The sequence below is a fragment of the Eptatretus burgeri genome, chromosome 1, assembly GCF_056783735.1.
Source record: "Eptatretus burgeri isolate ZD-2024b chromosome 1, Ebu_testis_v1, whole genome shotgun sequence".
Taxonomy (NCBI): domain Eukaryota; kingdom Metazoa; phylum Chordata; class Myxini; order Myxiniformes; family Myxinidae; genus Eptatretus; species Eptatretus burgeri.
Genome location: NC_140961.1, coordinates 67,592,223 through 67,618,461, shown reverse-complemented (window position 1 = coordinate 67,618,461; position 26,239 = coordinate 67,592,223). Strand labels below are relative to the sequence as shown.

At 47.2% G+C, this 26,239-nt stretch overlaps 2 long non-coding RNA genes across 2 annotated transcripts in view; one reads left to right on the top strand and one right to left on the bottom strand.

Annotated features, from left to right (window-relative positions):
• The window catches only part of LOC147034659 (uncharacterized), a 165,261-nt gene extending 150,976 nt beyond the window's left edge, over positions 1 to 14,285 (top strand). Inside the window, exon 4 of the long non-coding RNA XR_015059636.1 lies at positions 12,924 to 14,285. This is a non-coding gene — a long non-coding RNA (uncharacterized LOC147034659). The remainder of the gene's footprint in view (positions 1 to 12,923) is intronic.
• The window catches only part of LOC147034657 (uncharacterized), a 67,204-nt gene continuing 54,193 nt past the window's right edge, over positions 13,229 to 26,239 (bottom strand). Inside the window, exon 3 of the long non-coding RNA XR_015059635.1 lies at positions 13,229 to 13,365. This is a non-coding gene — a long non-coding RNA (uncharacterized LOC147034657). The remainder of the gene's footprint in view (positions 13,366 to 26,239) is intronic.

Below are 26,239 nucleotides of genomic sequence, written 5' to 3'. Positions count from 1 at the left end.
GTTTGAGTTGTGTAGTAGCAGCTGAAACCCGAATCCTCGCCAGGTTCCTCCTGATGACTCCATCTTTGCTCTTTACTTCGTTGGGTTTCTTCTTGGTCTTCCATTTGATTTGGTGTATCTGTCTTCCTCTCCACTCGAATCTACTCATTCTTTTATTACTTTCCACCAACTACCCATCACTCACCATAAACAATTAATCCTCCCGACCAGAACCGCATTACTTTCCCACATTCTTCCTTCCCTGCACTTCCTCCATTCTTCGTTACCTGCACTTCCACATTCGGCATTCGGGACAATGCTGCTCAAGTAGAAAATAAAGTACAATGCTTTTCCCATACGCAGTGAAGTGCAATGCATCTCGCATGCATGATACAGTGCTCACTGCAGAATGCAACGTTTGCATGCACATGGAGGTGCTCTCTGCATCATTTGTGCATGAGGGGCGATGGTGAGGGCTGTGTTCAAGGCTTCCTCAGGGACAGCGGGATTTTCCACAAGCTGCATCGTGGACCCGCCCCCATCGGATGCTCACCAATGAGAGAGAGGCTCGCATGAGACTGGCAAAAAAGGCCACGTCCGGTGAGCCCAGAGTGCGGCTGAGATTGGAGTCACCAAAAAGCTTGTCCTGGGAGCTCAGAGTATGGATTTGATGGTCGTTGCCTCAAAGCTTGTCCTATGAGCAGTATAAAAATCCCAGAATGTGGCTTGCTTCATCATGGGAAGTACGATGTGGAGCTTGAGCAGCTTGAGGGGACTGAATGCTCCAGAGACACAGCGGCTGTCTTTCCTGTGAACTTTGCTCTGGAGGAAACGGAGCTGATGGTTGGCATACCTGGGACGCCTGACATGCTTTGCGCACAGCTCTGGACACCTCAAAAATGCAGCCGTTTGTCCCCTCGCACCACAACACAACTCCACCGCCAATATTTCCCATTCTCCCCCCCCCCCCACTTTGTAGATTTCGCTGGATGTAGCCCAACATATTTAGTTTTTTCTAACTTTTGTTTTTTGGAATTACGGCTCACTTGGCTGCGCCTGGATGGGTTTGACGGTAGAGGAATATCAGCTGAAATATGAATCCTATCCAGGTTCCTCCTGATGACTTCATCTTTGCTTTTTGCTTGTTCGGGTTCCTTCTGATTACTCCAATGCAAGACTGTACCTATTTGGTCTTCCATTTGATTTGAATTGAATTTATTTCAATCACATTCTGAATTCAATTGAATAATAATAAATGTCATGGGTCAGGTTCTGGTGTCCCATCAAGGCGGGGTTGCATCAAAGTGGGATGTCTTGGTACCCGGTCATCACTGCCAGTGGTTATAAAGTGGAAGTTCTAGTTATGTCTCATTAATTACGTAACACACAGTACACAAACACCACACAAAACAAGTCCTGGTGAGGGTCTGCAATCTCTGGTTGCTCTTTCTCTTGTTATATTTTGCAGTTTGGTCATTCACTTGCCTTTGCATTCATTGTGACGTTTGGTCATACATATTCTTCTTCGTCTTCTTTTTATTTTTATTTTGCGAAAAACACAATAAAGACAAACGATATCACCGGGCAGGGACCGCTCGTGCCACATACCCAGCATGTGATGGGCAGAGTGTCAGATGGGGAAGCTCAGCTCATGTCGTGGTGGTGCAAGCAAAGCAGGGGGTCAGCAGCAGGGAGGGTGTTTGTTTGGAGGCGCCAGAGGAATTTAAGAATCACGTAAAACTTTCCCACAAATCTGCTGGTGACATACAAGTGGGTTGTTGCACAAATGTCATTTTGAGAAGCGAGATATTATTTTTGCAAGCATTGAGACATTCCTCTTTCATAATGCTTGAAGCCGCATAATGTTGGGATTCCCGCTTGTTCACCGTTTACGAGGAAGTGAAATGGATAATTATTTGTGCACAGCTCTTACATCACATGGTGCACAACGTGAGGACGTGTTATCTTACTTTAAACCTTTTATCTACCTTATAAACAATGCAATTTTTCATGATAACATGCATGGTACCAGATCCGGATCTTCACCAAAATCTACTCAATTTGTACTTGTCACACACCCAACCTGTCCAGCAAGTGTCGTCTGAATCTGTCCATATCTTATTGAGATGTCGTGCTATTTCTATATCGTTTGGCGAAGAATCACTTGAAAAAAAATTCGAGTGTTCTAGATCCAGATCCTCACCAAAATCTAACCAATTAGTCCTTGTCACACACCTAATGAGTGAATAACTTTTTCAGATATCCTGCTCACAGACAGACAAACAGGGGTGAAAACATAACCTCCATCAATCTTCGGTGGTGGAGGTAATAAATGTGAGGACATGGGAAGCAAAAATGCAATTAAAAGAAACCGAGATGGCTGAACGATGTGCTTAACTGTGATGGTAACAGTTTCCACGCTTATCCTCAATACCAACTTAAAAAGGGTAGACTTTGTCCAGAACACAAGACAAACAGGAGAGTTGACAGTGTGCATTGGTGTTGTGTTTGTGTGTCTTTCCTGGAGCACCATGAGGCACGACACAGGCACATCCTCAGACCCCTCTCCCGGTCCATTCTCGTCCTTGGCTGTCTATTGATGTACAGCTCTGGTAGTGCATCCCTACAGCTGACAGTGTGGCTCGCTGCCCATGCTATGCTGATTGATGGATGTGCGCTCACTCTCTGTGGGGTCTCAGCTGTGTGGCTCGAAGGTTCCAGCTGAGTGGCTCACTCTCTGGGGATCCTGACTGTGAGTGACTGATGGCTGGGCACTCTGGGCTATAAGCACAATGACTAAGCATCTGCTCTGTGGTAGTTCATGCTGAGTCAAGCATGGCGCCATCATCGCTGCCTTATATAGGCAGTCCTCTGGTGCACTGCTGGGCAGGTCTTGCGCATAACAATATATCTGGATACATATAGAATGACAAGATAACTTAGTTATAGAGGTGCTTGTCCTTGAGTTGTCTATCCTCGATTTGAATTTTGATTCAGTTATCAACTTATCCTGGAGTCTTCTTGGCAAGGGAATACATCAACATGTGAGCTGTCACTTAAATAGCCATTGAACTGGGTATTCCACCTGGCAACATTAGTTGGTAGATGTTAAAGATCCCACAGTGTTCTTCATGAAGAGAAGGAGGGTTATCACCAGCACCTTGGCTAAATTACAAATGTCTGCCACCTTGTCATGGTTCATGAAAGACCTAGGCTAAAAACTTCACCATCTGATTCCACCAGAAGGTGGGAATAATTCTCGCTGTTGAAAGAGGTATGAACAAATATAAACGAGAAGGGCACTCAGTAGAACACACACCTCCTCCAGGTTGATTCGTTTACGCTTTGTATCCCACTGATAGGCCGGATTCGGACCTGAACTGAAATTGAATTGGCTTATTCTTCTCACCTAACCAAATCACCCACCAAGTTACGTCCGAATCCATCCATAACTTTTTGAAATATCATGCAAAAATCATTTTAACCCTATCACTGAATCGTGAAGAATCACTGAAAAAAAAATTATTACATCCGCATCCAGATCTTCACCAAAATCGAAACTAATCTTCCTTGTTGCACACCCAACCTGCCCACCAAGTTTTGTCCAAATCCGTCCACAACTTTTTTGAGATATCCTGCGATATGTCGTTTTTGGCCCTATCTTCTAATGGTGAAGAATCACTTGAAAAAATTCTCACATCCAGATCAGCATTTGGATATTCAAGAAAACCTAATCATTTCATCCTTGTCACATACCCAAGCCCTCCACAAAATTTTGTCCAAATCTTTCCACAACGTTTTGAGATATTTTGTACACAAACAAATAAGAAAAAGACGTGCACAGCACGATACTTGCAAAATCCCCAAAAAACAAATTTGACCTTAACAACAATAGGTGGTTTAATTCAATGACCAAATATGCAACTATTCTTCAAATTTCAAGTTAATCGGATGAAAATTGACAATTTTAGAAATCTGGCCTATGTTGAACTTTGGCCTATCTTGACCTGAAAAATAATTGGTCGTTGAAATCAGTGACTTGATATTGAAATCCTCTTCAAATTTCAAGTTACTGGATGAAAATTGCAGATTTTAGAAATACCACCTTAGTTATTGACCTTTGGCCTATGTTGACTTTTTGGTCTATGTTGACCTCAAAAATAATTGGCTGTTTGAATTCATTGACCTTAAGAGCCCTTTACCACTCTGACCCATTGTAGCCCTTCGAGGTGCCCCCACCTCCAAACTCGCTAAAGGGCTCTTCCGTTGCCTCAAACATTTGGTGTCAGATTCACTTCACATGGTCCGCAACGCTGAGGAGTTCCTCTCGCATATCAAAGATGTCCGCATTCAAGATGACGAGATCATGGTGTCTTTTGATGTCACAGCCCTAGTTACCTGCATCGCTATTGACCTAGCAAGGAGAACCCTAGAGGACGCCATCACTGCAAACCAATACCTGGCAGACAACAGCCAACTCGGTCCAACACAGCTGCTTTCACTGGTAGACTTGTGCCTCACGTCCACGTACTTCTGCTTTGAAGGTCAACTACCACCAACACCAAGGTGCACACACATGGTATCTCCCATGTCAGGCTTGATTGCAGAGCCAGTAATGCAGTATTTCAAGCAACAGACATTGCAGGATGAGAACGCACCCAAACTTTGGCTCTGCAATGTGGATGACACGTTCAACATCATCAAAAGAGACAGCTTTGACGGGTTCCCAACCCACATCAACAGCATCGTATCTGCCATGCAGTTCACACATGAACTCAAACAATCCGGCTTCATTGCTTTTCTGGACGTGGGCGTCACACATGCAACAGACCAGTGTTTGAGCACCCAGGCGTACCACAAACTCACACATAGAGACCAGGTGCTCAATTAGAACAGTGGTCACCTGACTACGCACAAACGGTCTTGTGCACGAACCTTGTTTTACCGGGCCAAATCTCGCTACAGTGAGCAACACACACGACGGACCGAAATTGAACATGTCACCCACTCACTTCAGAACATTGACAATCCGGCAGCATTCATTCGGTCTTGCCGCCGGAGGAGGGCACCCACTTTGCGACCTGAGGAACTGGTCAAAACAGTAGCACATCGGCAATACTTAGAAGATTGCCAATCATTTGCTGCAACAATTTGGAATCTGGGTCGCACACAAACCTTGGTCAACACTCCGTGCACAGCTGTCTAGGCCCAAAGACAGGGTGAATAGACTCAACAACATGAACGTGGTCTATGAAATCCCCTGTCGAGACTGTGATGCCAACTACGTGGGTCAGACGTCCAAGTGACTCGTGACACGGTTAATGTAACACCAGCAATCCATGTAATGTAACAATCCAGCAATCCATGTAATGTTAATGCAACAAGCTTTCGCTGGTCGCAGCACAGTGTCACAATGTACATCACACCTTCGCGTGGGAAAACACAGCAGTTAAAGCCTCGGCACCTAGCTGGGCCAGCCGGGAAATTCTCGAAGCATGACTTCCTGGCACACTGTCGATTAACCGTCACGTCGACCTGCATGCTGCCTATTGAGGATTACGCAATCTCCCACAGCCCCCACCTGCGGGTGCGAAGCCCAAACCAAAAACACAAACTGGATCAGACATGGAGCACGTGACACCGAACCTGTGATCCAGAAGCAAATCCACCCTCCAATCCCACTCTCTTTGTTCAGTCCGTACCAAACCTCATGCTGATTGGTCCTCGCAGCCATTCCCGTTGGACAAAAGTACAGTTAACATCTCTGCATGTGCGGTATTTAACAAGGACAAATATGTCCAAGAGCAGCGTCCTAAAGGTTTTGTCGGCTAAAAAAAAACAACAACTTCCGATATTTCGTCACGTGCCTTGATTAAGCCAATAGCGAGACCCGTCATAATGCATTTACGTATTTACGATATGTATATATATATATATATATATATATATATATATATATATATATATATATATATATATATATATATATATTGTATTTACGAAATAAATAATGTATTTACAAAATTACAATACGATAAATGGAATAATCTTTAAATAGTAACGTGAACTTTTCGAAACTTTAAAACAAATGTCCGAATATATTTAAAAGTTCATGATAGACGCTCTCAAAAGGCACCGTCTATGTGAGGATGTGTACAAGTGCTTAGTATTTAAGGAGATCCGATCCTGTATATAAAAGAGCTGAGTCCTAATATAAATAAAAGGTTTTGTCTTCAGAAGAACAAGAACAAGAACAAGAACAAGAACAAGTTCAAGCTGTTAGGGTTCAAGCTGCTCTCTCTGAGCAGCGTTCGCAACGCGAGACGCTCCTAAAAATGTTTTTGACCTCTGAGGACAGAAGATGGTGGTCTTCTGAAACGTTTGGGTTTTAATCGAGAATTTTATTATTATTTTAGGCTCAGTGTGCTTTTACTCTCCGTACAAATACACGATATGGCGAAAAGTATGTGGACACCCCTTCTAGTTAGTGGATTCGGTCGGCTATTTCAGCCACACCCATTCCTGACAAGTGTATAAAATCAAGCACACAGCCATGCAACCTCCATAGACAAACAATGGCAGTAGAATGGGCCGTACTGAAGACCTCAGTGATTTTCAACATGGCACCGTCATAGGACGGAAGCCACGGGGTAACATCCCTGGGTCAGATTGCGGGAAAGTGTGTCGGAGTGGTGCTGAGGTGTCGTCCACCAGACGGCGGTCTCCTTGGGTTAACCGGAGGCGGTCCCTTCGGGTGGGTGCCTGGAATGTCCTATCCTTAAGAGAGGATGACCACCTGTCTCTGTTATCATCTGAGCTCAAGCGTTTGGACATCGGTATTGCAGCACGCTGAGGTTCGGAGACCGGATTGCGGCGAGATAATGGTGGGTGGTTACACCTACTATTGGTCTGGTCGCTCTGACGGTTACCATAGTCAAGGAGTTGCTGTAGCTGTGTCCAATAAGCTGACCCCAATGATAATTGAGGTAACACCGGTCAACGAGCGTATTGTGAGACTAAGGATTCGTCACTCCTTAGGTGTCATTTCCCTGGTCTCTGTTTATGCTCCGAATGAGGTGAGTGACCTCACCGTGAAGGACACATTCTACGCCACGCTCGAGTCTGTGGTTGATCAGTGCCCCAGACGAGATACACTTCTAGTCTTGGGGGATTTCAATGCATCGACTGGAACTGATAGGAATGGTTATGAGACATGTGTTGGTCCCCATGGGCCAGGAACTATGAACCAGAATCGCACTAAGTTCCTTGACTTTGCAAGAAGTCATGGACTTAGGGTGGCTGGTTCATGGTTTCAGCGCCCACAAGCTCATCGCTGGACTTGGTATTCCAACGCTGGCGGTGTGGCAAAGGAGATTGACCATGTCCTAGTTGACAGTCGCTGGAGGATGATCCAGAACTGCAGGGTCTACTGGAGTGCTCAGTTCCTCAATACTGTCCACCGGCTTGTTGTAGCAACTCTAAAGCTGCACCTTAAATCCTGGAGAATGTTACCATCCCAGCCTAGGCTGGATGTTGGCAAGCTCAAGGATGAGAGGGTAGGTGAGGAGTTTGCAAACAAGCTAAGTGGAGATTTGGGGGGGTCTGGGTGCTTTGGGGGTCCTGAAGAGTTGTGGAGTGCCTTCAAGACCACCGTCCTTGATGTTGCCAGTGGATGTCTTGGAACTCACCGCAGGGCAAAAAAGAATTTTGGCTCTCAAGGGACACTGGATACCATTGACCAGAGTAGCAGGGCCAGGCTGAATGGCAGAGCTGAGCTGTTCAGGGAGCTGCGGTGTAAAACTGTACGAGCATGAAGGGTGGACAAGGAGGCCTATGTGCGAGGAATCTGTGAGGGGGTAGAGCATCACCTGTGGACAGGTGATTCTCGTCCCGCTTACAGGGGAATTCGCGCATTGCGTTCATCCAAGCCCATCCCTCGGAGCACTGCAGTTAGAGCAGAGAGTGGTAGGCTCTTGACAGAGGAGTCTGAAGTGAAGGCCCGCTGGGCCGGTTACTTTGAGCGGTTGTATCAGGCTGATCCCCCAGCTGTCGAGTTGGACGTCAAGGGTGTTACAATCCGTGTTGCTGACCCTCCAATCAACTGTGGTCCACCTTCGCTTGTGGAAACACGGGCTGCGGTGAACCGGTTGAAACGGGGTAAAGCTCCAGGGATCTGTGCCATCCATGCTGAACTTCTCAAGGCTGGTGGAAATGCTGCACTCATGTCGTTGCATGCAGTTTTGTGCTCTGCCTGGAACACAGGCATCATCCCAACTGATTGGAAAAGGGGCCTTGTTGTCCCTCTCTGGAAAGGGAAGGGTGATCGCCAAGACTGCAACAACTACCAAGGAATGACGCTACTCTCAGTGCCGGGCAAGGTCTTTGCTCGGATAGTTCTTGATAGGGTTCACCACCATCTGCTTGAGCACCAGCATCCAGAGCAGTCAGGCTTTACACCAAAGAGGTCAACGATTGACCGTATCCTTGCACTTCGTGTCCGCACCGAATGCAGACGAGAGTTTCGGTAGGGGCTGCTTCCAGCCTATGTTGATCTCTGTAAAGCGTTTGATTCAGTGAATCGGGATTCCCTCTGGAGGATTCTTGGTCTTCGTGGGGTGCCACCAAAACTGATCAATCTGATGTCTGAACTCTACTCTGGTACTGAGAGTGGTGTGAAGTGTGGTGGTACCATCTCTGACTTATTTCCAGTTGTTACTGAAGTTCGTCAGGCGTGTGTACTGGCCCCCACACTTTTCAGCACTTGTATGGACTGGATTTTAGGGAGGATGTCGGAAAGATCAAGCTGCGGTGCATCGTTTGGGAATGTCAAGATCTCAGACCTTGATTTCGCAGATGATGCAGTCATCTTTGCGGAGACTTTAGATATCCTTTTGGGGGCCCTCGAGGTGCTGAATGAGGAGTCGGACCCCCTGGGTTTACGGGTTTCTTGGGTCAAAACTAAGATCGAGGCTTTCAATGACATCTTGGATGTTGCTGTCCTGTCTGTGTCTGTTTGTGGTGAGGATGTTGAGGTCGTGGAGAGATTCACTTACCTTGGCAGTGATATTCATGTCTCTGCTGGCTGTGAGTCAGAGGTCAATAGACGTCTGGGTTGGGCCTGGGGAGTCATAGATTCACTGGATCATGGGGTGTGGCGCTGCCGGTACCTGTGCGGGAGAACGAAAGTCCGAGTCTTCAGGTCCTTGGTGCTTCCAGTCTTGCTCTATGGATGCGAGACTTGGAGTCTGACCAAGGATCTGAGATGGAGACTTAATTCCTTTGGTACCAGGTCTCCTCAGAGAATCCTTGGCTATCACTGGTCAGATTTTGTGTCCAACGAGCGGTTGCTGAGAGGGACTTGGATGAGATTTGTTACCTGCATGGTCCGTGAGCATCAGTTGCGGCTGTATGGACATGTGGCTTGTTTTCCTGAAGCTGATCCTGCTCACCAGATTCTCTCAGCGAGGGAGTCTCGTGAGTGGTGGAGGCCAATGGACCGACGACGTGCCTCGTGGTTGCAGCAGGTTGACCAGCATCTCAACGAGATGCGGATGGGCCTGGCATCTGCCTGGGGGAAGGCCAGACGGAGGCCCCTGGAGTACCGGCGAAAAGTGGATGCAGCGACGCGCTTTTCTAGCACATGCTCCCATACCTGACCCCTGACCGTCATTGTATACCACCTTTCAAACAAGTCAGTTCATCAAATTTCTGCCCTGTTTGAGCTGCCCCAGTCATTTTAAGTGCTGTTATTGTGAAGTGGAAACATCAAGGAGCAACAACAGCTCAGCGGTAAAGTGGTAGGCCACACAAGCTCAATGAATGGGATGGCCGAGTGCTGAAGCACGTAACACAGAAAAAGTGTCTGCCTCCGGTTGCAACACTCACTACAGAGTTCCAAACTGCCTCTGGAAGAAACGTCAGCACAAGCACTGTTTGTCGAGAGCTTCATGTAATGGGTTTCCATAGCCGAGCAGCTGCACACAAACCTAAGATCACCATGCGCAATGTCTTGCATCAACTGGAGTGGCGTGAAGCTCACTGCCATTGGACTCTGGAAATGCGTTCTCTGGAGTGATGAATCACGCTTCACCATCTGGCAGTCTGACGGATGAATCTGGGTTTGGCGGATGCCAGGAGAACATGACCTGTCTGAATACATCATGCCAACTGTAAAGTTTGGTAAAGGAGGGATAATGGTCTGGGGATGTTTTTCATGATTTAGGCTCGGCCCCTTAGTTCCATTGAAGGGCAATATTAATGCTACAGCATACAATGACATTCTCGCTTATTCTGTGCTTCCAATTTTGTGGCAACAGTTTGGGGAAGGCCCTTTCCTGTTTCAGCATGACAATGCCCCCATGTAGAAAGCGAGGTCCATACAGAAATGGTTTGTTGAGATCAGTATGGAAGAACTTGACTGGCCTGCACAGAGCCTTGACCTCAACCCCATCGAATACCTTTGGGACGAATTGGAATGCCGAGTGGAAGCCAGACCTAATTGCCCAACATCAGTGCCCTACCTCACAAATGCTCTTGTGGCTGAATGGAAGCAAATACCCACAGCAATGTTCCAACATCTAGTAGAAAGCCTTCCCAGAAGAGTGGAGGCTGTTATAGCAGCAAAGGGGGGACCAACTCAATATTAATACCCATGATTTTGGAATGAGATGTTGGACGAGCTGGTGTCCACATACTTTTGGCCACGTATTGTATTTCTCCTGAGCAGCCTATTTTTAGTTATTTACATATATATATATATATATTTATATATATATATATATATGTATATATATATATATATATATATATATATATATATATATATATGTATATGTATATATATGTATATATATATTTTTTCTATTATATATATATATATATATATATATATATATATATATATATATATATATATGTTCATGTTTCAAAGGATTTTCTGCTGTCCAGCGTTCAGAAAGAGATGAGGAGTACATTCATTCCATGTGAAGCCACCATGACCGAGCCACAATGGCAGCTGCATCCGAAAAGAGAATTCTCAAAGGGCGGTTTTGAGAAAATCTGCGGTTTTGAGGGAAAAACAAATCTCGAGTGAAGCCGCAGGTTGAGTCTTTGCTCTTTTCATGAGCGACGTCCAACAGAAGGCACTGTTTTTAATACCTCGTTCCGCTTTCACGCACCTGCCTCTTGCCACGCAGTCATGACCGCAATGGTGGAGGCCAAGATCGAGGTCATTTTAAAGCTCTGTAAACTACATTCCGGCAACCACATTTGTGGTATCCTGGCATTAAAAGTACAATCCTCACAGGCTCACACCAATCTGTCTCTGGTGACGCACTAATTGCTCAATGACCACATGCTTGTTGAAGGTCTATTTGTTTTCTAATGTAATGTTACATTAAATAACAAACTACATCTTATATTTCGGGCTGCCGAGGCAGTGCTACACCAGGAGGGCCGAATAAGAAAAATTGGTAAACCTGGTCAACCAACATAATCTGAGATTATGACCTGGAAAGCAAATTGTTCATGTGGTCTTAATACACCCTGAAAGCAGATACACTAGCTTCAGACCACCATCGATGGAACAAGTGTGTTTCAATTACGGTAAAGGCACTTTGCTGACCATTGCAATGGTGGCATTGCAGTCGGAGTCCCACCCATGTCCAGACGTTTCTGAGACAAGCACCTTACCAACCAGGCTAGCCTGTAATGTCTGCCCTGTGGGAGTAAGTATACATATATATTGAAAGAGATATCACCTGTGTGATGCAATCAGGCTTCATATATATATATATATATATATATATATATATATATATATATATATATATATATATATATATATATATATATATATATAGGATGTCCTTAAAGTCTCTTTACAATTTAAAATTTATACCGTCTTGATGTGCTTCATGCAACTAATTGTGCCCATATAGAAGTGTATTAAATGAGGCAAAAAAACTTCAATATCTACTCCTCATTTTGTAATAATTTCCACAGGTTTATCTATTCATTTGCTCTTGTAATAAATTTTTTAAATTGTAAAAGACTTTATGGACACTATATATATATATATATATATATATATATATATATATATATATATATATATATATATATATATATATATATATATATATATATATAGATATATATAGCTATATGAATATTTTTATGATGTGTGAGAAATAAATAAAAACGCATGTGTTAAGTTATTATATTCCTTTGCCTTTTTAGTGCTTCCCTGGCACCAATTGTGCTCTCAGGGCAGTTGTGATTTGCATACGCAAAAGGAAATCTCGTTCTATGTAATTAAATTCGACACAGCAATGGCTGAAGATTCAGCCTTTAACTACTCCACCGGGAATGGCATGCACATAAGAAAATCACTTGGGAGACAGCAGTATGGACAGGTATTCCGCTATTATGAAAACAATATAAATGATACAGAGGAAATGTGTATGTATGGGCAATCGAAAGTAATATATTCTGATTCTGGTGTCCCTTACTCTGTTTGTTACAAAGCATCGGTGCTGCCGAAGCAGTTTCTTGGCAAGGGTTATTCTGGGTGGTTAGTTGCCTTTGCCTTTCTAGGTGTATAGAGTTATGGCAGGAATTTGGAATTGTCCATGGTGCTGGTGATAGTTCACCAACTCTTTGCAAAGGACACTGTGGGATCTTTAATGTTCACTAACTAATACCAGCAATTTAACATCCATCCAAGGGATGGCACATACATTGATGAATCACCATGCCTGTAAAACACCGGGATGACAGTTTATAGCTGGGTCGGTATTTCAAACCCAGGCTAGACAGCTCAGACCAAGCATGTGCACCTCTCGGATATCCTGCCATAATGTGGCGATTCATTACTTTCTAACAAATGAATACATTTTTTACTCATTGTAATCATCTAATTTATTTTGCCTTCCTAACTCCAGAAATGTCCCCATGGAGAACCAAGCCGTGGTATCGCCGTGGAATCTTGTTGAGATCGAAGCTTGAATGGCCAAGTGACTCAAGCACTCAAGCAAGCACTCCAGCAAAACAGTTGAACAAACTTTTAAAAAACGAAATATTTAATGTTTTGCATGTATCTGTCTATATCGAAGTGACCGGTCGTTTTATAAAAGAAGATCGTACAAAAAGGGGAAACGTCGTGTAAAATAAAATTGCACATTTTCAGCAAGTGAGCTGCCACCTGAGGCACCACATGACAACGTGGGGCCAAACTCAGGCGAGGAGGGCCTAAACTTTGTTCAAGTCGATCAATATATTCAGTTACGGTGTGAATACTTTTGCCGTGTTTGGCCAGGCTTCAGAAACGAACAACCAGGCAGCTTGCATCACACTCTTCAAGTGGCTTCAGCACTCAAGCAAGCACTGCAATGAAATGGTTGATAAGAAATGGCTGGCTTGGCAAGAGATTAGCGATCGCCAATAGGTCATATAAACAGCATGCATCCGGAGACACCTGGAATGTCAAGCAATGTTCGAATTGGACAAATGAACACTTTTTTTTCGCAGGCAGAACTGCTGATAAGTTCAATTACAGAGGTTAAATTTAGAAATTTGTCTTCGATTAAGAGTTTTGAGAGGTTATGATATGTGCAGAAATGAAATAAAGCCATGAATTCTGGTGTCTCCAGGCATTTATAGCGAACGCAGTGAGCTTCATACTTAACGCGTGCACGTGAGAGAATAGGAAACAACAACAACGACAACAACACAATACCCCTGGCTATTTGGAATCCGTGTCGTTAGCTATGACCTTTTGCTTCCGGTTGTTGTTAAACGCTGTGTGGTGTATAAACACGATTGGGTTTTATTTCTATCTTGTGAATATTACTTAACGCGTGCACATGAGAGAATAGGAAACAACAAAAACAACACAATACCCTGGCAATTGTGAATCCGTGTCGTTGGCTATGACCCTTTTGCTTCCGTTTATTTTTTTTTGCTTCTGGTTTTTTTTTTTTGTTTCCGGTTTTTGTCATGGGGAATGATGCATGCTGGGAGATCATGACCAGAAGTGTTTATTTATTTATTCAATTATTTTTTCCCAAAGTTAATTTTATACTTCCGAAAGTGATTTTGTTCATGACAGGAAGCGTTTATTTTGTATTTAACATTACCAGGAGTGATTTTGAAACTCTTTCCGGAACTTTTAATTTATTTTATTCTTGACCAGAAGTGATCATTTATTTATTCAATCATTTTTTTTCCCAAAGTTAATTTTAATAAAGATATCTCCCGCATCATCAAAAAATATTTTTTAATCGTGATTTACATTATTTGATCGCTGATCCCGAATCCAGGCTGGAGTAACCGGAAAATGCGTCACAATCATCAGTTGTGCGGCGCTTACATGTACCACGGTAGAGTTGGCAAGTATACAGTTGTGAACAAGTTTTATGTAAAGTCAAAAGCGAATGTAAGAAGAATTCTACGTTCGCTTCTAGGCTTTGCCTATTCCATATTAAGCATTGCAACATATCCAACAATTTGTAGTTATGATGATCAGGCATTCAACGTAATGTGAGGAAAGTGACAAAAAACATTATCGTAAAGAAACAGTTGCGGCCTGTTCCAAGTCAAGGCATTGTTGAGCAGGCCAAGAAAATGGCGAATTAAGACCCCAGTGAGGGGCACCAAGGTGACCAAGGATGAGCCGTGATAAAGGATAATTAAATAAGGCCATAAATTATCTTCAAAATGGGTGTTTAAATTAACCCAAACACAGCATGCAAATTTTGGAGTCCCTCGGTCTCATGGTTTTGGAGTTGAGGAGACAAAATGACACACTGACATGTGTATATGTATATGAGTATATATATATATATATATATATATATATATATATATATATTTATATATATATATATATAATACATTATACAGATATATCTATATTAAGATTTCGGCATGCCCCTTTCTTTGTTCGTGAGCTGCAAGCTGTTACCGATTATCGCCGACCTCGACGGTTCAGTTTTCCTTATCGGGTGTTTCAACCCACTACCAATCCCTTACGTGATGCAAGATGAAAATTTCAACCAGAGGAAAGGACGCAACGAAACGGGAAACAGTTTGACAAGCACTTTTAATTCGCACGCAGACAAGCACGTATTTTACAATCATACAAAAATGCACGTACACAGTCAAAGCAAGAACAATACGCAGAGTTAAAACCGAATAAAGCAATGTACAAGCACTTATACGGGTTTACTCAATAGACTGGCGCCACACACACACACACACACACACACACACACACACACACACACACACACACACACACACACACACACACACACACACACACACACACACACACACACACACACACACACACACACACATTTACACCAAAAGCAAAGAAAATACAAGCCACCCTCACAGGCAAGGAGGCAGACAGGTCCGTGGACCAAATGAACGTGGGATCTGGGTGATCGGCCAGGTACACGAGACTGAAGCTGTCTTACCCGCGCCCTCGTGGCGCGATGGCGGGCTCGCTGCAATGTCCGCGTAACGCGCTTGACTCCGTACCCCTGGTATGGTCGGTGAGCTCCTCCAGGCGTGCGTTGCACAGGCACGTGTTGGTCCCCGCAGGGTTGGTGCGGGGAGCGGACGGGGTTACCGGCGCTATCTCAGCACGGATGGGGGAAATTGTTGATGCTCGGGGTCGGGAGAGGGGAATTGCGGATGCTCCGTCCCGCTAGCGGGGTCTCTGGACCGCACCGACTCCGGCGAACTCTAGCCCTTGATCCCTCTTCCGCGTCCCTGCTTCACGTCGCGACTCGTCCCTTGACCTCAACTCCGAGCTCCGTCCCATTCGCAGTCCGATCCCCGCAACGACAACCTCAACGATGACTTTCGTCTTGACTCGACCAGCCCAGCCAGCACAGCACCGCACAGCTCAGCACAACCCAACACACGCCCCAACTCGACACACGGCACGACGCCCGCGAGTCGCCTTGTGCTCGCGTCTTTATAGACCGGAGGAGGAGCGTGTATGCTAATTCGCGGATCAAAACGACCTTGGAGGCGGGGCCATGCCACCCGACGTTCAGCCATTGGTCGGGCAAAAAGGGGTGTGTGCCTCTCCTGATCCGAATTCCCTCCTAAAAGGAGTCCACATACATCGCGCTTGGGGGCGGGGCCACACCATCCGACATTTAGCCATTGGTCGGGCAAAAAGGGGTGTGAGCCTCTCCTGATCGAATTCCCTCCTAAAAGGAGTCCACATGCATCGCGCTTAGGGGCGGGGCCACACCACCCGACGTTTAGCCATTGGTTGGGCAAAAAGGGGCGTGAGCCTCTTCTGATCCGAATTTCCTCTCCCGTAAAGGCATCCCTTTGTACTCGCGGCTCGACGCGTTCGGCAACAATTACCGAACGGGCCCTGGACAGCACGACGTTCGGTGTTGGCAGGTGGTGTGGTTGGCGGTTGTGGAAGGAGAAAGGCAAAGGTGGTGGGGGGTTTGCTGTGGTGGTTTGGTTGTTGGCGGGCGTCGTTTGAGAATGGCGGTGAAGCGATGTTTGCGGGCTGGAGTTGTGGAGGTAAAGAGGCGAAGGTGGTGGTGTTTGAGTTGTTGGTGGGCTTATTGGTCCAAAATAACGATAGAGAAAGAAAAATGGCTAACTCAAAGGATTGCAGCCCGGATGAATCACACATATTCCCTCTAAACAACGGATGTGGACTAACTACACATGAACTTATCGATATATCTAACCTGAGGACCTTTCTGGTGTATTGCAAATTTCCACAGCCGTAACACTACGCCCTCCCCTTTTTCAGACTCGTCCCGAGTCATCGAATTTTCATGTGCCATCATGTGTTGTTCTCCCCTAGTACGTTTTACCTTCGGATCCCTGAGTGCGACATTCATGGTATTCGTGTCCCCAAAATAAATAACCTACGGGCTGAACTAATTAAACAAACCCACTCATACAGACGACTTAAATAAAATGCCGGCGCTCGGACTTACATGCCGGGGGCGCACTCATATACACAGTACATCTTAACCTTAACTTACAAATTTTACACTACTCCATGGCCCAGGATCTATGGACTCTGCAAAGAGAAATGTTAGCAGGGAGCCAGGCTGCTCAACCACAGTCTCTGGCTCATGAAATGCAGGTGACAGGGAATGTGGCCGGCTGCACACACGCAGTCCAAGGCCTCCCCCTTTTAACATGGACGCAGTGAACATAACGGCGCATGAGCTGCGCAAACACAGTCTCCATGCCAGCTCAAGTGGCACACGCAATGAACACAACGGATGGATGGATGGATGGATGAATGGATGGATGGATGGATGGATGGATGGATGGATGCAAACACAGTGCACGGGCCGCCACTGCAGGCCCGTGTTGTAGCTGTCAACAGGGCAGTCCTCGCAAACTGCGCGCCGATCCTGGCGCACATGGCAATGAACAAGGGGGGGAGGGGGGAATGCAAAACAGAACGGGGGCAAAAGATGACGAGGGCAGTAGGCATGGATGGCAAAGGTGTACAGGCAAGGCATGGCAAACAGAGCCGCTGCAGCAAACACAGCCGGCAGACGATCCGACCGGCACAGGCCTTGAAGGAAAAACAGCCGTCAGACGATCCGACCGGCACAGGCCTTGAAGGAAAAACAGCCGTCAGACGATCCGACCGGCACAGGCCTTGCAGTAAACAGCAAGCCGATGAAGTGAGCCAGCACAGGCCTTGAAGTAACACAGCCAGCCGATGAAGTTGGCCAGCCTTTGCCTTTCAGTGGAGGTTGGTGGAGGTAGTGCGGTGGTGCTGGCCACTCGGAAGGCGGGCTCGGACCTACCTACTGTCTCCCTCCCAACCTATCGCCTTTGCCTCTCTGTCCATACCCAACCCCTTAATTTGTAAAACTCAATTTAGCCCCAACTTTTTTTTGTGTTTTTATTTTTACTTTCACTTCCCCACTACTATAACTCGTCCCCTAACCCCCTTTATCGTCTTTGTTCGGCTCACCTATCCTGTCACCAAGCCTACTCCCAACCCCGACGTTCCCTTCCTGGAGGGGAATAAGGGAGAGCTGGCGTCCTGTGCCGAGGCCCAACTCAAGCCTCAGGATGGCCTCCTCAGACTTCAGCGATCTTAGCCCAAAGTGGGTCCAGCGGCCCACAACGAGAGCGAAGGGATGGATGGTGCGGAGGGGTACACTTCCTAATCTACCCTATCCATTTAACTTTTGAACTACCCCGGGGCTTTCAACAAGCGCCTCTCGCTTAAACTATTGGTTCTATCAACCCAGATTCCCGTCGCCTGTGTTGGTGTCCTCGCAAATTTCAGGCCCCGCCCCCCAATTTTCCTTCCGTGCCCTCACACGGTCTTATGGCTGGGACGCGTGGCTCCCTTGGCAGGCACTACCCTCTGCCGATTCCCCAACGATGGCACCCCCGGGCACTACACTGCCTCCGAGCCTACCAGCTCCCTAAACACCGGGGAGTGCCCTTCCTGGCGACTCCCCTGAAACGCTCACGTGGCAGGCTGGCGCTCCGGGCCCCTTTCTGAGGGTCGCCCGTGCCCACGCACTGCCCACACGGCCTATGGCGCTCCGGGCCCCCGCATCATGCGGGCGCACACGTGCCCACTCCGCTATCCCGGCCCCCCATGGGCCCTTGGCCTACCACAGCCGACTAGCCCGGTGCCCGGGGTACCCACTCAGCGATACTCACCATTCACAGCCACGCTCCCAGCCCGTCAACAGGGCTCCTGCACCCCTTCAAACAGGTTTCGAGCCTACATTCCCACCAACAGCAAAACGACTTCCATTTTTGTCAATTTGACTAACCCCCTAACTCACATTACACTGACCCCGGGGTCCCTTGGGCGGGAATCACTCCTCCCCACAATCACTCATCGCACCATGCATACCACATTCGCTCCATACATACAGACCCGCTGGCCTCACCCACTCAACATGTCTCCATTCATATGACTCCATCGCTGATCTCTGCCATCTTGCTCACTACTTCCCCTAACTACCTCGTGCTCCCACGTCGTCCCTTACACTACAGCACGTTCCTTTTAACACTACGTAGCTAAGCTACGTCCCCTCTACACATTCAAAGTCTGTCACTGTCCCAGAATCCTCCATTCGCAGGGGGGATTTCCATCCCTCCCAACTGGGCTCGTGAACTCGTTGCAAGGCTCTGCGAGCCTTGCGCCTCTGCGGGAGCGGCTGTTCCAGCACTGACTCCTCCGGCAAGACATGCCCATGAGGGCGAAAGTTTGCCCAAATAAGGTCTCAGGCGGTCCGCGTGGACTATCCGGGGAAGGGTCCGTTGTCCCATTTTAATTTTCAGGAACACGTCACTGATTTGCGCCAGGACGACCCCCGGGCCCTGCCAAGGTGAGGTGAGCTTCGGGCATCTGCCCTTCCTCCACCGGGAGTTGAAGAACCAAATCTTCGCCCCCGGTGGGTACCTCCTGATGGCCTATCATCTGGCTTCGGTGGTCGTACCTGCGCTTCATCTTTATGCCCGCCTGTTGGAGCTGGTGGCGTGCGAAGGCATGGACCTTCTCCATGCCTTCCTCCAACCGACGGGCGTAGCCCTCTCCCGGGGGCCTATCAAGACGCTCAGGCGTCGGACCGCACAACAAATCGATGGGGCTTCTCAGCTCCCATCCGTACATCAACAGCGCCGGACTACAAGTGGTAGACCCGTGCTGGGACGCGTGATAGGCCATCAGGAGGTACGGAAGATGTTCGTCCCAGTCCTCCTGGTTAGTGGCGGTGAAGAGGGCCAATTGTTGGACCAGGGTCCCATTGAACCTCTCCACCATGACATCAGACTGTGGTCTCAGGGGCGTTGTCCGTGTCTTTCGAATTTCCAGGAGCCTGCACACCTCTTTTAGTAATTCGCTCTCAAAATTTCGTCCCTGGTCCGTGTGCAGCTCCTGCGGAATCTCATACCAACATGCAAATCCTTCCACAAAGGCCTTTACCACGACCCCAGCTTCCTGGCTGGGAAGGGCAAAGGCCTCCGGCCATTTGGTGAAATAGTCCATGATCACGAGGATGTACCTATTACCTTGGCGACTGGAGGGCAGTGGTCCGAGAATGTCCATTGCCACTCGCTCAAGGGGGGCCCCAACCTGATGTAGTTGGAGTGGGGCCCTCAATCTCCGTGGCGGTCCCTTTTTGGCAGTACAGGCGTCGCATGCTCGACACCAGTTCTGTACATCGCGCCCCATGTTAACCTAATAGAACCGCCGGCGGACCCGAGATTTTGTTTTGGGCCTGCCCAAATGGCCGCCAGCACGGGTACCGTGCACCTGTTTCAAAATTTGGGTCTTAAACCCATCAGGGACTATCACCAGCCAAGAAGTTTGTTCTGAAGGAATCTCCACCCACTTGTGATATAAGATGTTGTCCCTCATTTCTAGGGTCCTCCACTCAGCCCAGTATGCTTTTGTTCGTGCTCCGAGTGGGGCGATCTCCTCCCCACTGGGTCTCCTGTTTTCCTGGACCCATTTGTGCACTGGCCCTATCACGGGGTCTTCCCGCTGGGCCGTGCTCCATGCCAAATCGCCAAATTCCTCCCCCGCGGTTAGTGGCAAAGTTGGGCCTACCACACGGGCCGCATGGCCTGGGAGTTTTGGGGAGGTGTCTGCCAATTGGTCCCTCTCCTCATGCCTCGTGCAATATCTGCAGTTTTCTCCCAGACAGGGGCGTCGAGAGAGCACAACGGCATTCCCATGAGCCTTACCGGCTCTATGGGCCACACGGAAATCATACTGCTGCAACTTCTCCAACCACCTTGCAATCTGGCCTTCCGGTTCCTTGAACCGTAACAGCCATTGCAAGGAGGAATGGTCAGTTCGAACCAAAAATTTCCTCCCGTACAAGTACGGGTGGAAATGGCTCACGGCAGACAGCATAGCCAATAGCTCCTTGCGAGTTACGCAATAATTTCGTTCGGGCCTACTCATGGCCCGACTGTAATACGCGATGACTCTTTTCACGCCCCCTGTGTCTGAGACAAGACTGCTCCCAATCCTTCCTGGCTTGCATCCGTGTCCAGGGTATACATCCCGTCATCGGTGGGGTACACTAAAATGGGTGTGGATGTCAAACACCCCTTTAATTTGAGGAAGGCCTCTTGGCATTCGCCTGTCCAATTAAATATCCACCCCTTCTCCATCAACCGGTGAAGGGGCCTGGCTATCTAAGCAAAGTTTGCCACAAAGCGCCGGTAGTAGGAGCAAAGACCCAAAAAGCCCCGTACCTGTTCAACAGTTGTAGGTACGGGCCACTCCTCTACCGCTGTAATTTTTCCGGGGTCGGTCTTCACCCCCTCGCGGCCAATCACGTGTCCGAGATAGGCCACCTCTGTCGCGAACAAAGTGCATTTCTCCAGGCTCAATTTTAGTAGCCCTGCCTGCCTGAGGCGCCCAAACACCTGGTCCAAATTGGCTATTTCCTGGGTGAATGTTTTAGCGTGTTCCAGGACGTCATCCAGATACACCAGGCATGATTGGCATGGCATGCCACCTAGCAGATGTGACATCAATCTCTCAAAGGTGGCGGGGGCGTTACACAAACCCAACGGCATCACAGTGAACTGATACAGTCCCTTCCCTGTGGAAAATGCCTTTTTCTCCTTCCCCGTCTTATCCATCTCCACCTGCCAATACCCACTCTTGAGGTCCAAAGTTGAAAACCATTTAGAGTCTGAAACGGCGTCGAGGGTATCGTCAATTCTAGGCAGGGGATAGGAGTCTTTGAGTGTCACGTTGTTCAGCTGGCAATAGTCCACGCAGAAACGCGTGGTCCCATCCTTCTTTTTGACCAGCACAACCGGTGACATCCAAGGACTTCCCGCGGGCTCAATGACAACTGCATTGAGCATCTTTTCAACCTGTTCATCAGCCTCCTCTCTCTTGCTCCATGGGAGCCTTCGAGCAGGCTGACGGACAGGCCAGGCCCCATCGGTGTGGATCTGATGTTGCACCAGGCCCGTACGTCCAATATCCTCGGGTGACAAGGAGAAGATTCCCATGTGTCGGTCGACCAGTTTGTATAAGGCCTCCCGCTGGGCATCCTCCAAATCTACACTACTCCGATTAATCATCTCGCCAATGGGACCGGGCCAATTCCTAATAAAGTCTGGAGACTCCCTCTTGGGCCGGTCCGGTTCGACGTTATCGTCCCTCAGCCCCACGACTAAACCCGGGGTTGATTGCCCTGCTGGTAGTTCCGCCAGGCCGCATGAGCCCTGCCACGTTGGGTGTGCTCGCCACCTGGCCGGAACCACTGCCTCGGCACCCGGAGGATTGACCAGGGAGTCAGGAGCCTCCAGCTCCACTCTCTCATCCATGCTCACGCCCCCTAATGGTAATTCCTCACCACCCAACTGCATGACCCCCCGGTCCAAGTCGATCTTACAACCACCGGCTGTTAGCACATCCAACCCTATTAGACATGGGTCGCACACCTTCGCCACCCAAACCTCGATCCTCGTTTTCACGGTGCCCAATTTAAAGGACACGAAACCACGTCCTGTGATGGGGGCCGTTGCCCCGGTAGCTAGCTGCAAACTATGGTTTTGCAGACGGTGGATCTCATCCCAACCGTCTACACTCGAATCAAGGACCACAGGGCTGATGATCGTGGCGCTTGCTCCTGTGTCCACAACGGCGTCTACCCCTATGCTAGCAATTTTGCACCGAATTGTTAAGCTACCATTTCCAATTTGGCCACAATTGATGACCTGTCGCAGTTCTGAGGGCTCTTCTCCATCTGAGTCTGCCGAACACGGCCCTACATGTTCGGCACTTCTTAGTTTCCTGGGGACTGGTGGGGGAGGGGTGATGGTTGGGCCTGGCTATCCCTATTGGCCCGGGGCGGAGTTGGTGGTCTGGGGGGCCGTGGCTCTTCCCTTCGCGGGGGTCTTTCCCTGCGCAGGGCGTTGCACTCCTGCCGCAGACCATCCCCTCCGCCACAATTATAACACCTCCTCTAGTAAGGTTTTTGCCTCCGGTAGGCCGAATTGTACCCCCTTCGTTCCGAATTGGGGTACCCCCCGATGGCCCATCCCTCGCCCCTCCGGGGCCCGACCGCCTCGGTCCAGATCTTGCCAACCAGTTATCAACCGCGTTCTGGACCATCCTCTCGATGCTCGCCCGGTCGCCCATGGTGCCCACTCCGGTTTCCATTGCACCGTCGCTCACGGTGACTCACACGTTCCGCTATGCTGGCCATAAGTTGTAGGCACATTATGCGATCATTGACAAACGTTGAAACACGTTACTTGTAAGTTACTCATCAGTCGAAACATGTCGAGGTAATGTTTAGCGTACCCGAAACTTATTTCTAACCTATGAGTAACGTTTTGTAAGCACGCTACACGTTACTTGAAAGTACTACGACTACAACTACTACTACCAACATCGACATCAGTACATTCTCTCGAACTACTACTACTACTACTACTACTACTACTACTACTACCAATAACATCGGCATCACTAAATTCTCTTGAACTACTACTACTACTACTACTACCAACATCGACACCACTAAATTCTCTCGAACTACAACAGATACTACTACTACTACTACTAACATCGACATCACTAAATTCTCTCGAACTACTACTACTGCTACTACTACTACTACTAATAACATCGACATCACCAAATTCTCTCGAACTACTACTACTACTACTAATAACATCGACATCACTAAATTCGCTCAAACTACTACTACTACTACTACTACTACTACTACTAACATCGACATCACTAAATTCTCTCGAACTACTACTACTACTACTACTGCTACTGCCACTGCTACTGACATTGACATCTACTCAACATGGAGTCTGGAACACTGACGGGTTCCTCTTGTGAAGCCCATTTGTATATACCAATTCCCCTAAACGCTGTCAATACGCCATTATATGGTAGCTGTAAGTTAGAAACACGTTCAGTAAGTTCTGTGGTCGTCCGGAAGACGTCAATCAAATTTGTCTGCATACGCCAATGTGCGTTTGAGATACGTTACACATAGGTTCAAAGCACGCTACTCATAGGTTCAAAGCACGCCACTAATAGGTTCAAAGCACGTTACTCGTTGGTTAAAAATTAAGTTTCGGGTATGCTAAACATTACCTCGACGTGTTTCGACTTATGAGTAACTTACAAGTAACGTGTGGCCGACGTGTGTAAACGATTGCGGAGCGTGCCGAGAACTTATGCCAGCGTATGCAGAACGTGTGAGCCATACGTCGAGTATGTCGTAAAATTTTCAGCATGCTTGAAATTTCACGACGTACTAGACGTACCACGTAATATGCCAGCGTACTTCATTGTTTTTCATCGTGCTCCTAACGTATACACAACTTACCCATACCGTATTCGACGTGTCCCAGCGTTTTAGACACATTTTTCAGAGGTCGGCATACGCTGGCTAAATCGTCAAGGTGTGACTGCGATGTTGACACTTCCAATTTTCAGGCGGTTATGATTTAAATCTACGTGCGGCAGGTTTTTAACAGGGAACGCCACGAGTTCGTCGGCGATACGTGCAGCGCGCTATGACTAAAGGCCCGGTCACACCTTGACGTTTTAGCCAGCGATGGCAACGTATTAAAATGTATGTAAAACGCTGGCTGACGTTGAACTTTTGATGTTTTTTTTTTAAGATTCGGACGTATTCATAACGAGTTGGTCGTATGCATAACATATTAGTAATAGACACAGAACGTTTCGTTGTGTTATAGATAACTTATACCAACGAATGCTGAACCTGTTGTTGGCCTACACAACCTATGCCCAACGATAGTCTAACTTCGGCATAGCGCGTTGCACGCATCGCCGACGATGTCGTGACGTAGCCTATTAAAAGGCTGACGCACAACGATTCGAATCATAACTGCCGTAGAAATGGAAGTGACAACATCGCGGTCACACCTTGGCGATCTTGCCAGCGTATGCCGACCTAAGAAAAATGTGTCTAAAACGTTGGGGGCACGTCAAATACGGTATGAGTAAGTTTGGTATACGTGAGTAGAACGCTAAAGTATGCTATCATAAGTCGTAGTAAGTAGAGTACGTCAAGAAATTTTAAACATGTTCAAAATTTTACGACGTACTCGGCGTATGACACACGTTCCGCATGCGATGGGGATAAGTTTTACACACGATATGCGGACGCTTACACACGTCCACAAAGGCTACTTATAAGCTACTCATAAGTCGAAACACGTCGCGGTAATGTCTTTTTTACGCGAAACTTATTTCTAACTTATGTTTGACGTGCTTTGAACCAATTCTTTACGTAGTCCCAACACACATCGACGTATGTAGACCTATTCCAATGACGTCTTCCGGTCGACAAAAAAAAAAATGAATGTGTTTCTAGCTTACAACTGCCATATAAAGACGTGTTCCCAGCGGTTTTGGGAATTGGTATATAAAAATGCTGCTCATTAAAGGGGAACCCAACAGTGTTTTTGAGTCCTTTTTGAGTCGATGTCCATGTCAGCAGTAACAGTATCAGTATCAGTATCAGTATAACTATTAGTATTAGTATTAGTATTAGTAGTAGTTTGTTCATGTTGGCAGTAGTAGGTGAGTGTGAGGGGGAGGGTGTGGGTTATGATGGATCGTCCTTGCGTCCGCGTGTCCACGGGTAGGTTCATAGGCTGCCACTCAACGATTTAAATGGCTGCATCTCCACTATTGAAAGTAGACGCTTGCGCTCAACAATTGGATTTTTTTTTTACACTCAATGACTTTTAAACGGTACCACTCAGCTATTTTCATTGTTTACAATGAACGATTTAAATTGCTGTCACTCGCCTTTGTTTTTTGACGCTGGCGCTCGGAAATTTTAATCGTTTCTATTGAAGGTGCTAAATCGCTCAAACCCCACTATTGAAAGTAAACGCTTGCGCTCAACAATTGGATTTTTTTTTTACACTCAATGACTTTTAAACGGTACCACTCAGCTATTTTCATTGTTTACAATGAACGATTTAAATTGCTGTCACTCGCCTTTGTTTTTGACGCTGGGGTTTGGAAATTTGAAGCGTTTCTTCTGAACGTGTTAAAACGCTCAAACTCGACTATTTTAAATAGACGCTGACGATGGACAATTGGAATCATAGCCAAGCTCGACATCGAAGTGTGAACATCCTCGTCATGCCGAAGAAAAGTTTGAAGAATGCTGCAAATAAGTGTCCTGGCCGTGGCCTTGGACGCTGACGCAAGGACGATCCATTA